Consider the following 12,415-nt stretch of genomic DNA (forward strand, 5'->3'; position numbering starts at 1 on the left):
TTAAGCACTGGCATAGGGTCCCCAGGGAGGTGGTTGAGTCATCATCTTTGGATGTATTCAAAAACAGTTTGGATATGGTGCTCAGGGACATGGTTGGCCTTGATGATCTTTAAGGTCTTTTCCAACCTGAGTGATTCTATGATTTTATGATTCTCCTTGGTTCCTCTCTTACCACTGATATATTTGTAAAAGGTTTTCTTATTCTCTTTTACTGCAGTGGCCAATTTGAGTTCAGGTTGGGCTTTTGCCTTCCTAACTTCCACCCTGCATACCTTAGCAACTTCCTTGTAAAATCCCAAAGTAGCCTGTCCCTTCTTTCAGAGGACATAGACTCCTTTTTTCTTCCAGAGTCTCAACAGTAGTTCCTGGTTCATCTACTCTGGTCTTCTTTGTTGGTGCAAATGCTGACCAAAACCAACCTCAATAAAAGCAGCAGCATTTCTACTGAGAAGCTGACTACCTACATTGCTCTGGTTCTCTGTAAAGAAACACATCACAGCCTCTGAGTGATAGGGGCAGGCTGCAAGCTAAGGGATGCCTGGAGAAGTAATGCTCTCTTGCCTTACTTTCCCAGCTTGTTTCATCCCTTCGTCTGCATTTTCGTGCTTGATAGACAGCAGTCTTTTTGAAAGACAAATATAGTTCAAGTAGAAGTTAGAATTCCTGGGACTTCTTTCCATTCAACCATGCCTGCTGAGCTGCGTGTTCACATGCTACTTCAGTCTATAGTCTAATTACTTGGCACACACTATGAATAAAGTGCTTAGCTTTTTTGAGGACGTGGGAAGAAATGCAGCTTAAACCTTTGCTAGTCATTTGAGATAACCTTGTGCCAATGTGTGACAGCAAGAGAACTTGGTCATCTGCAGAAAGGGATGTGGGCACCAATGTGCTGCTCCCAGAGAGCATCTCACTGTGCTCTGCATGTTGTGGCTGGCTGTGTCTACAAGGCGCAGTCAAGCCCAATTAAAAACATGACTGGAGGGTGTTGCCAGAAAGAGCAGGTTAGTGTCTGCAATTAAACTCATTGCTAATTATGTAGTTGTACTGCTTTTCTTTTCAATGGTTAATTTGTTTCACAGAATGCAGTCTGTGCACACACGTGTGAGTGCTTCTATGTGTGTACAGAGGAAATAGTGCTCTAAAAATGTTGGATTTTTCCTTTAGCTATTTTCTTCTTGTCTTTGCCTCCCTCGGATCTCAAACTGTAAATTATTCTTGCATAACATCTCTATCATAACTCAAATTTGCACCAACATCACTTACAGATTTTTACTGTCTTGCACCTGGGTTGCTTTAGTCTCCCAGTGCTCATCTGTGGAGGTCACCACAGGCCTCGCAGTCATCTAGCTGCATGCTAATCTGGAATCCTTTGGCAGACTCTGGACTGCTAAGGATAATGTTTTCTTTATTGTAGTTCTTTAATTAAACAGAAAATGATAAATTGTTTATGTCTATTGTGCAATCTACAAGTATGCACTTCCTGGTTCATTACCACTATTACCACAATGACATATGAACAGAATCGAAAGGGGTAGATTAACAAAGCTGCATGCTGATCACAGTTTTCCTTGGCGATCTCAGATATCTGCAATTTCACAGCCATTCAGACAGTGCTGTCTGGCAGGATCAGATGTTGTTGAGCTGTGACCAAAAGCCAATGGCTTATATATATTTTTTTTTAACAGCACATTTTTCAAAATTACACATTAAAGAGATTATTGCTCACTGCTGCACAAGACGTAATAAATGACAAAACATAGTTCCTCTAATATGAAAAGTATCATAAAATACAGAAGGTCGTTAGACAAAACCAAAACTGCCTTCTAGAAAGCATATTAGGTATTAGTACTGTAGATACAGCACAAAACTCTACTTTCTCTTATATAGACAGGTCTTCAGGAGCAGTGGCAACTGCAGCACATTTAGGGCTCTTTGAAGGTGATTTTAACAGTGGAATCTTGTCTAAAACCATGCAAAAGTCCAAGTAGGAGACATCAGTTGCCCTTCATTTGTCCACCAATGTGTTCACTCCATTGTAGAAGGCCACCAGATTGGCCAGGCACATGTGTAAACCTATTGTGAGTTCCCACCAAAAAGTTATTTACATCAATATGAACGGAACATAAAGTGTTACTGTTTTTACTTGATCATATTCATTTCCTCCTTGCATAAGGGAGGTAAGTAGACAAAGCCTGATAGCTGCAAAATTAGGAATTTTAATAGGGATCAATTTACATACCCAGTCATGCAAATTTTTCTAGAATATTGCAATTTTTGCAATTATTAAAATTATTAAAATTATTGCAATTCTTTCCTCTTTTCCTTGTTTTGTGAAAGCATTTTCATCACTTACATACCTCTGTCCCTGGGCCTGCGAGTGGAAAATCCAAACAGCCTATTGACTGTGTACTCCACTGTCAGTTCTCTCCTGCCTCTAATCTGGCACCGTGATTCTGTGATGAACCTGGGGTCACATAGCTTGTGATTGGTTCATCCTCTGCAGTATTTTCTGACAGAGAATCTGGCATATCTTTTTCAGTACACTAGCAAAAATCCAGATCCATGTTTAAACTGAGATGGACAAAATAAAGAGCAGGATTAGGCTGGAGGGAATATGGGCTCAAAGAGATCCTTTTGTGCTCAGGTGATGATGACTGTTGGATAGATATGTGGTTTCATCGTGCTATTTGAAGATATAAGATGGTATGTTCAATCACATTTAGTGGTTGCTTAATGTTCATGGGGAAGATAGTAAAATGCAAGTTTAGTTCTTTTCTCTGCTGTCCTAGAGCTTCTCTACACACTTCTACGCTACAAAGTAAGATTGTTTCTTTTATTTAAAGCTGTTTGTCAGAGTCTGACATATTTGAACCATGCTGTAGAGCTGGTAGAAAAATAAAATATCTTGCTATCACTGGATTCCATAGCACTTTTCTTCCTTTAGACAGTGGTTCCTAGATCTTACTACTTTTGTTCTACTTTGTCTTTTCCCACACTCTGTGAGTGCATCTGTACATAATGATGCACCTTTCTTCTCATTTTTTTTTTCCCCCAAGAAAAAAATTGTAATTTTATTGCTCTCTTTCCCCAGCACAGCAGGGTAGTGACTGCATTTTTACTGGTGAAAAATAGTTTCTATATATGCTTTGATCATGCAGTTATTTACTTTGAAAGTAGCCCTGTGGGAAAGGACTTGGGGGTCCTGGTGGACGAGAAGCTGGACATGAGCCAGCAGTGTGCGCTTGCAGCCTGGAAGGCCAACTGTGTTCTGGGCTGCCTTAAAAAAGGGGTGGCCTTCAGGGAGAGGGAGGAGACTGTGCCCCTCTACTCAGCTATTGTGGGGCCCCATGTGGAGTATTGCATCCAGGCCTGGGGCCCCCAGTAGAAGAAGGACGTGCAGCTCTTGGAGCAGGTCCAGAGGAGGGCCACTAAGATGATCATAGGGATGGAGCACATCTCCTATGAGGAAAGGTTGAGGGAACTGGGATTGTTTAGCTTGAAGGAGAGAAGGCTCCAGGGACAGCTCATTGTGGCCTTCCAGTACTTGAAGGGAGCATATAAACAGGAGGAGGAACAGCTGTTTACGAGGGTGGATAGTGATGGGACAAGGCGGGGATAGTTTTAATCTGAGACAGGGGAGGTTTATGTTAGATATTAGGAGGAAGTTTTTCACACAGAGGGTGGTGACGCACTGGAACAGGTTGCCTGAGGAGGTTGTGGATGCCCCATCCCTGGAGACATTCAAGGCCAGGCTGGATGTGGCTCTGGGCAGCCTGGTCTAGCGGATGGCAACCATGCACATAGCAGGGGGGTTGAAACTAGATGATTATCCTGGGTCCCTTTCAACCCAGGCCATTCTATGATTCTATGATTCTATGATGACTCTCCTGTCAGTTTGTTTTGTTTTTCAATCTAGGCCATTGTTTTCTTGATTGCTTCAGGCCTGTAAATTACTCTGTTCTCCAGATCCACTGTAAAGTGAACAAAAAGATAAAAGCAGTGTGGACACATAACAGTTCTAGCACAAGAGCTCATCAGCAAGATTTTTTCCCGGGTATGGATAGCAGCAATGTTTCTCAGTAATTGGATTAGGATGTAGCATTGCCTGGACTCTCAATAAAACAGGTTGTGTTGACTAATTTACTGAAAATATATCAATTTAGGAATAAAATGTATAACTTCAAATGCTGTGTTTTTTGGTTTTTTTTTTTTCCCCAGCATGTGTGGGAAAACATAAGGAAAACTTTGAAAAGCTAAATGATTTTTTTTATTTACACCTTTCGTGATAAGTACAGTGAAGATAGGTTTTATGGGGAAAAAAAGTACACATTAAAACAAACAAACAAGAAAAAATTTTCCCTATCAGTTATTTTTGCTTCAATTCTAAATACCTGTATAAACATAAAGAAATAGGCAAACTCTTCCACTTGTAGTTAGGTGTTTAAAATATTATTTTTATGATTATGTACTTTATATAAAACAACTCAATTAGCCTCTAATTTATACTGTTTTTTCTCTCATGTTCAGCTTCCTTAGAAAAATGTGCTCTAACTGAGTTGGAACACAATGTCTTTTCCCACTGATGATAGCAAAAATTTGGAAGCTGTCAAATAGCTGAGAGGATAAAATTCATCCATTAAAATAACTTTGCTCTAAAGATTGTTTCAGCCCTGGCCCTTATTCTTTCCTGTTCCTCCTAACCTGACTTCCTGCAGAACATTCCTGTCTCAGAGACTTACTTTAAAATAAATAAATAAGCACAATTTAGGTCTTCATTTGGAAAACAATTTATGGAATACAAGAATGCATATTTATCTAGCAAGTCTCAGAGCACATTTCAGGTTATTTTGTTCTTCTATGCAACTTTTCTTTCTTTAGTAGGGACATTCACATCACAGAGTTGCCACTGCACATAGCTGTGCACAATTATTATATGTAAGTTACTCCAAAGTTAATGCCTCCTATTTATTTCTACGCAAACCACAAGAGATACAAAGAGTACAATAACACTATTTGATAGAGAAGATTCTCAGCTACAAAACTGTTTTTTAATATAGTCACAACAATTAGCTATGAATTTTCATCAGCAGTGAACAAGAGCCTCACTCATAACAATCTGCAATGTCAGTGAATGCAATTTTTTTTCCATAAGGAGGAATTAAGTGACACACTGTTACTTCATATAGGCTTCCATGTCAGATGCCATTTTGTCAGACTGCCCCAACTGTCACATGGCAACAACATGTAATGGAATATTGGTGGGAAGGTTTAATCTCTACTACACCACCAGCATCCACCTCTGAAATCATGGGCCAACATATGGGAGGCAGTACTTTTGGAGCAACATTTGTATTTATCCATTGTCTGTTGAAACTTAATGCAGTTCACCTGACTGCAAGCATTGGTCAGCGTCGTATAGAGAGGATTACGATACCATCCAAAAATCTGTCTTCTAGTAACATAAATGATCTCACTGAGTTTGTTTACAGAGTTGTTGACTGCTTTTGAAATGCTGATGCAAACCATGATATTGTTATGTAATCAAGTTGCAGAAATTGGCACATCTAAAGGTGCTAGTCAAAATGTGTCATCATCACATGGAAATTTCTGTATAGTTATGAATTTTATGGGGATAGTAATATTTGTACTGTGTATAAGAATGAGGTGTGGGAAGAGAGAAAGGCAGAAATATGGACATATACTCTTTAGCTAAGGATGTGTTTTAACTTTTGTCTGGTAGAGGTGGAGTAGTTTGCAGCAAGACATAAGTGTTGTTGTGAATTTTATAATTAAAAAGATAGGAAAGCACACACACACCAATAGCCTCTCCTTGTTGCTGTCATTTAATACACGACTTCACCTTTCTAGGTACCAAAAAGCTGGAGTTCTAAAGCACAGCCCCTGCTGAAGAGAGATGTGTAGCTATATGTTGATAGTCCTGTAGACAGTACAAGGATTTCTTCATCTTTTCTTTGACGGTGAGTTTGCATCCTTTTTTTCCCATGATCCCCAAATTTTATTCAAGCTTGTGCATGTTACTTCTGGAGTTTGCATTGTCCTTGTGGGAATATACCAAAAATGCTAAATCTCTTTCTGAACTTGACATTTAGAAGAATGTTTCTTCCATAGTTTTGGAAAAAGCCTTTTGCTTCTCCTGGTTCCACAAATAATAATTCAATTATTTCACTGTGAGATTATCTATAATCTGTTTCTTCTTCTATACAACTGATATAAGAAGGAAACAATCTTAATACTCTGCAGGGAGAGGATCATACAAATGACCAGCTTCTCTGAAATTCTCAAATTAAAACAGTTTTATCACGTTTGCTTTTGCTGATGTAGAAAAGCTGCAGAATATGAGTTAATCATGCAATACTTATTGTATGAGAGCTATCTATATTCAAAATATTCTTATGGAAAATACAATTTCAGTTAGTTAAGATTAAGGCAATTTGAAGAAAATAGTACAGTCAACAAAGTAGATAGCTTTGTCTACATCTGCGAGAATTTTCATCAAATGACATGAGAAGGATTTATTCCTACCCAACAGCACAAATCTAGTGCTGGTGTCTAGTTTTTCAACATGTGTTAGATATTTTGAATAGGTATGTTGCTGAATTATAATATATGCAATATGGTTAGGTACCAAAATGTAATGCTCATAAATGATGACTGTAAAGGCACATTCTGATCTCCTTTATCCTATCTGACATATCAGTAAGGATGACTAAATATAACTGAGGATGGAATTTGTATTGATCTTTTTGAGTAAGCTTATTATTGCCATGCTTTTTTTGTGATGTGACATAGATAATGATCATTGAGGCATGTAAAGAAATTTAATATTAAAAAAAGCATCCATTTCTCAACACATGACCTGGCATGTACAGGTGAAAATGTTGGAAATAGGAGGGACTGTTCTAGCAAATGTTTTTTTCAAAACAGGTTTAGAGCTGTTTCATAGAGATTGATTTATATGGCCACTTTGATCACTTAGTTTGACATCCCCTGTAATAAAGAAACCCTGAATTAATTTCCCTTCTGTAAAAGCACTATCTTTCAAAAACTAGCCAAACATGTTTGGTGTCAACGTCTGCCTGTTAATCTCCTTGCAAGTCGGTATTACAAAATCTAAGTAAAATTCTTGGGCGACAGAATTTTAATAATGTATATAGGATATGATAAAGCAGTGCATTTTCCTTCTGTTGTTTAAGTCAGACTGATTGTCTTTTGACTTTTACAATGAAACATTTCCATTTCTGTATGCCCTCAAAGACTTCTGTCAAGACCTCTGCAATCTATAACATCCCTGAAATGTGCTCATATGAAAGAAGTTTGCATTTCAGTAGAGGCTGCACTGCTTCCAAGTGCAGATGCAATCTGACCTCCCTGCTGCTGCTTCACCTCCTGTAATTATACACTCAGGGTTCACCTTTTTGACCCTACCATTGCAATTGCTTCTACCATCAGCAATTCCTTCAAAGGTTGCATCTAAGCTTACCTGCAAGAGAACACCAGGAGACACCCTGGATCCTGCTCCTTGGATAACAAGATCATGTGCTTAGATTTCACCTACACAGAGACAGGCATGTGGGAAACTGCTGGTACATATCCAGACGGTACACTAATGGGAATCCAGGATGTGATATCTGCATCTGGGAATTCAGAAACATTCCTGGACTTTACGATTCAGGTATAGTCAAAATAATTTCTTCCTGAGGTTACCTCCTACACTGTTTGAGTCTGAGTGTATTTCCTGAACTGCTTACTGCTTCTTAAACAAAATCTGGATCTGCATTATTCGTGTTCATGTCATGTGTAACCTTTTATCAACAGTGAGTATGTGTTTTAGTTCAGATTGTTTATAAGATCTCTTAACTATAAATTTATAACTAAGAACATATATATATGTAGTAGGATTTAAGTGGCAAGTCTCAAAATGTAACAGAACCTAGTTTTAATCCTTTCTTTGATGTGCCATGTCCATTTTATATTTCCATAATTTAGTCAGAATGTCCTCTATTACCATTCTTGATGCTGGCACAAACCTCAGAACAAGTGCATTTCTTAACTAAACTTAAAATCTTTCAGACAAAAATAAAATTAAAAAAAATGTTTGTCAAGAGTTGCTTTTCAAAACCCTTATTGATTGGCACAATTAATTGCCTTCTATATCTTTAATTTGATTACAAATCAGGTTGAAGATTATTTTCCCTGCTTAAACCAGTCTGACAGCCCTATAATTATTTCAGTTATGTTATTTAAATGGTGGCCAACTTTTTTCTCTGCAGGACTTTTGGAGCTTTCACAGTGTCCTTATGCGTACGGGAGATGAAGAGTAATTGTAGCTCCTTTCTACAACATTTAAAAGTCATTTTAGAAAAGCTTTCAGACCTGTTGATCCTGCACAGGTTTTTTTAACTACTATTCTACATTTTCTTACTGATGACTGAAACAAAAATCACCACTCAAATACCTTCAAGGTTTTCCCAAGGGCACGTTTACTGAAATCCTTCTGCTCTTCCTAGGTCTTACCATTATTAAAGAGAATTCTGCCTGGTCTAATAGTGACCGTAATGAACAAACAATGAACCAAACCATTAGGATTCTTTAGTTTCTATAAAGCCCTCTTCATTATCTGGTTCTTATCTCTGTTGGCAGTAGATTTTTTCCAGAAGTTATTTTGTCATTTCCAATAAACCCAGTTTTCTCATTTATATTTGTTTCTAGTAGTTTTCTTTTTCTTCCATTTTGTTGAATTTTAAAGCCAACAGTAATCCTCTTTAAATTAGATTGTTTTATTATTTTTAGTTGCCCTCTGTCTGCTGACTATTTAATAAAATATCCTTAATCAGTTCTAGTGATTATTCATGCATTTCTGATTACATTCTATCTCTTCTTATGATGTTGCTCATATCTGTTTTAAGATTAGTTAATTTTTTTTATCTAGAGCAGCAAAAATATGTATTGTTGATAAGGACTTCTTCTGTACTTGTGATTGTTGCAGGAACACTGTACTGGGGATGCTATTGCTCCTCAGTTTTGTGATCAGCTGTTGTCTAAGTTAGGGCATCTAAAATAGTATTCCATGACATGTTTAAGAAATGATTGAAATAGTCTGTGGTGCCAGTACAGCATGTGACATCATAACATGCTGTGTGCCCCTGGAATCTTAGTCAGAACAAAGTCAGCATTCATATTCTCAAAGCTAACATGGCTCTGCGTGACATCATGCTCTATCATTTGGATAGAGGATGGGACATCCAAGAGTAAAAACATGCCACCCATGTAGCTTCATTTACAATATAAAAATGTATATTTTAACTGAAAAAATGTGAAAATATCTCTCAGATAAGGAAATCACAACTCTTACTGTTAGACAGCGAAGTAGTAAAGTAAAATGTGTGTAGCACTTTTCAAAAGGAGATATTTGCCAGGGGTTAAGTATGTAGCATGCCTACTGACAATGAGTTATATCTCACCCTGCAATCTCACTGATTTCAAATGAACAACCTGTGGAGTAATAGGCTACTGAACATCATGCAAAGCAGTAGAACAGAGCTGGACAGCAAATCCATGTAGTACAGTAGAAATCAGTCTGGATTCATTCCACAGAACATGGGATGCCAGTAGTGACCCCTCTGACCAAATTAACCTCCTTGCACTCAGGCCATCGAGGGTATGGAGGTATTCAAAGACAAGTCTCCAGGTTTCGTAACAGATATTGTCTTTAAAAGCTTTCCCTTCTAAAAAAAAAAAAAAAAAAAAAAAATTATGAAAATCATCGTCACTTAAATTGGCCTTTCCAAACTGTCCAAAAAAAATCTGAATTAATGTAATTATTCCTAGTTTTCAGTGCCTATGAATAAAAAGGAATACTAACTTTGAACTGTTTTCCAAAAATAATCACTTAATGTTTAATGGTAGTGAATTGTAACATCCCTGTGTGGGGGAAAATCTGTAGCATTTGAATGAGCTTTCTGAATTAACTCTGCTTAGTACTGCTATATGGATTGGAGATTCTTTTACGCTTGTATGCAAACAAAAGTCTTTAACATAAATGGATTCCTTTTGATCTGTATACATACGCATATACACATATATCTCTGGAATTATTACAATGCTTCATAATTTACGCTTCAGAAGTTCAAACTGAATGGTAATGTACTGATGCAAGGCTAATGTGAAGGGATTAATACCTTTCCTGATTTTTGACAGGGAAAAGGAAAATCTATGTCCACAATAAGCTAAGCCATATATTTTAATGAAAATGACATATGCATAATGATTTTATAAAAATGAGGCTGCCATTTTTTTTTTTTTTCTGACAAAGTTCCCCATGTAATGCATTAAATTAAACTCTTGTAGATTAGTGTGTACGGTATTGGTTCACAACAGTTTGTGACTGTTTACTTCTAATGAAATAAATTATGAAACATAGAACTGGCTGTGAATGTTGTGTCTGTTATCTGTTTGGGCTTGATAATGAAAAACTCTGGGGTTTTCACACCTGGATTCTCTTGGGCCAATTAAACTGTGTTGGCAGTTAACTTGTCTGCTGTGAGCTACTAGTCGTTGAACTGGGTCAGGAAAGGAAAAAGAAAGCCTGTCAATATGACTGCAGAAACTCAGGTGCCCAGTGGAAAACCTGTCTGTAAGGAAAACAGAATTACACAAAATGCACATTGTCATTTTTGCATCCCTTTGAGGCTTTATGGAATACATGGAGCACTGAGAGAGATTACCAAAACCTGTAGAGTTGAAATAAGGGTTTAAAACTGAAAGAGCCAATTTAAAGTGTGCATAAGGAAGAAATTTTTCACTGTGTGTGTAATAGAACACTAGAACAGGTTGCCCAGAGAAACTGTGAATGGTCTATCTCTGGAAGTGTTCAAAGTCAGGTTCGATGGGGATTTGAACAACTTGATCTTGTGAACGATGTCCTTTCCCTTGGGAGTAGGAGTGGATGTCCTTGTCTCCTGGCTTTGCATTAACAAATTCCTTTCCTACTTCTGACACCAGGAATTCAAAACACAGACAGATCATCAGGAAAATATGTCGATTTACCTCTGCACAGGAAGTTGGTCCTTCCTTGACAAAGGGACCCCTATTCCTGTTGAAGTGAGGTGTGCACTCAGTTCAAAAATCTCTCATATAAAGAAAGGACTAACATAAACTAACTGCTGTTGGGATGCCATGCTCTTCCTCAGTCTCCATGTGACTAAGTGGGTAGCTTAAATCTATGGCCTAACTGATCTTACACAGATCAAAAGTGGCTTTCTTAATGCTCTTTCTCCTCTCAGCGCAGGAGTAATAGTAACTTTCCTATCTGGTCACTGTCCAAAATGATTTCATTTCTGGTTATACAGTTTCTTTCTTAAACATTGCAGTTGAAGACCAAAGAGATATCATGTCTTTTGCTATCTCAAAAAAAAAAAAAAAAAAAAAAAAAAAAAAAAAAAAAAATCTTTTAGTTTTAGAGCTATTTTGACATTTGAAATGTTTTGTTGAAACATTTATCAATACATTTTAAAAAATCTTTTAACAAACATCTTGTCATTATGGATTAAAAGTAGATGTTAAGGAATAGAAAGAAATAACTATGTAGACCCAGAAAATTTGTAGAGATTTTCATCTTGTTAATAGTGATTCAGAAGATGTCTTTAAGCCTTTTCTAAATCTAAATTTTAAATGCATTTAAATCTCTCCTATGTAATCCTTTCCATAATACGTACAGTAAGTTTTAAAACTGATAATCCAAAGAGTTTTGGAAGCCTAATATAAATTGCTCAAAGGACAGAGTGACAACATTAACCACATAAATCACGCTAGGACTAAATGGAATCTTTTTATTCAGAAGAGACTTCCTTGTATATTATCCTAAACTGTACTAACAAGCAGTATCTTTATCTGACATAATTTATGGTGTTATGATCTTTTCCAGGTCTTATATCCACAATTCACTGCCTCCTTTGCATTTCTTTTAATTTATCATTTCACTTTCCAGGTTGGCATCCTGTCTATCCACTACTGGGTTCTGTGTAAACAATTACCTTGCAGGTGATATCTTTGCCTACAGATGAAGTTACTGCCCTACAATGAATGTGTCATCATCAGGCCCCAAAGTTCAACAGCTGCATTTGAATTCTGACTGTGCACATCTGAAAGACATCAGAAAAGACAGCTGCTCCTACATTTAGGGTCAAGTCTTCATCTTGCTATTGAGCCAATGGATTTATCCATATTAATAAACTTAATAGGGTCAAGGAAAGCATGGTTTGAATCTGACTGATGCCTATAACTTACCGTTTGTTTATCAGTGTGGTCACTGTCAGGCTTTTGACTTATGCCAGCTGGCATTTCCTAAGTCACTGCCAGACCAGTGTCCCCAGCAGGCAAAGTGGGAGTGCAC

The 12,415-nt window shown here is 37.4% G+C and overlaps 1 long non-coding RNA gene across 1 annotated transcript; it reads left to right on the plus strand.

Moving 5' to 3' along the window:
- The first annotated feature begins 5,725 nt into the window (after nucleotides 1–5,725).
- LOC124417851 lies at nucleotides 5,726–8,506 on the plus strand. Its single transcript, XR_006938901.1, has 2 exons — nucleotides 5,726–5,981; nucleotides 7,474–8,506. It is a non-coding gene; the product is annotated as an uncharacterized LOC124417851 (long non-coding RNA).
- The last annotated feature ends 3,909 nt before the right edge of the window (nucleotides 8,507–12,415 follow it).

This window comes from Gallus gallus, chromosome 3 (genome assembly GCF_016699485.2).
Source record: "Gallus gallus isolate bGalGal1 chromosome 3, bGalGal1.mat.broiler.GRCg7b, whole genome shotgun sequence".
NCBI classification, from domain to species: Eukaryota; Metazoa; Chordata; class Aves; order Galliformes; family Phasianidae; genus Gallus; species Gallus gallus.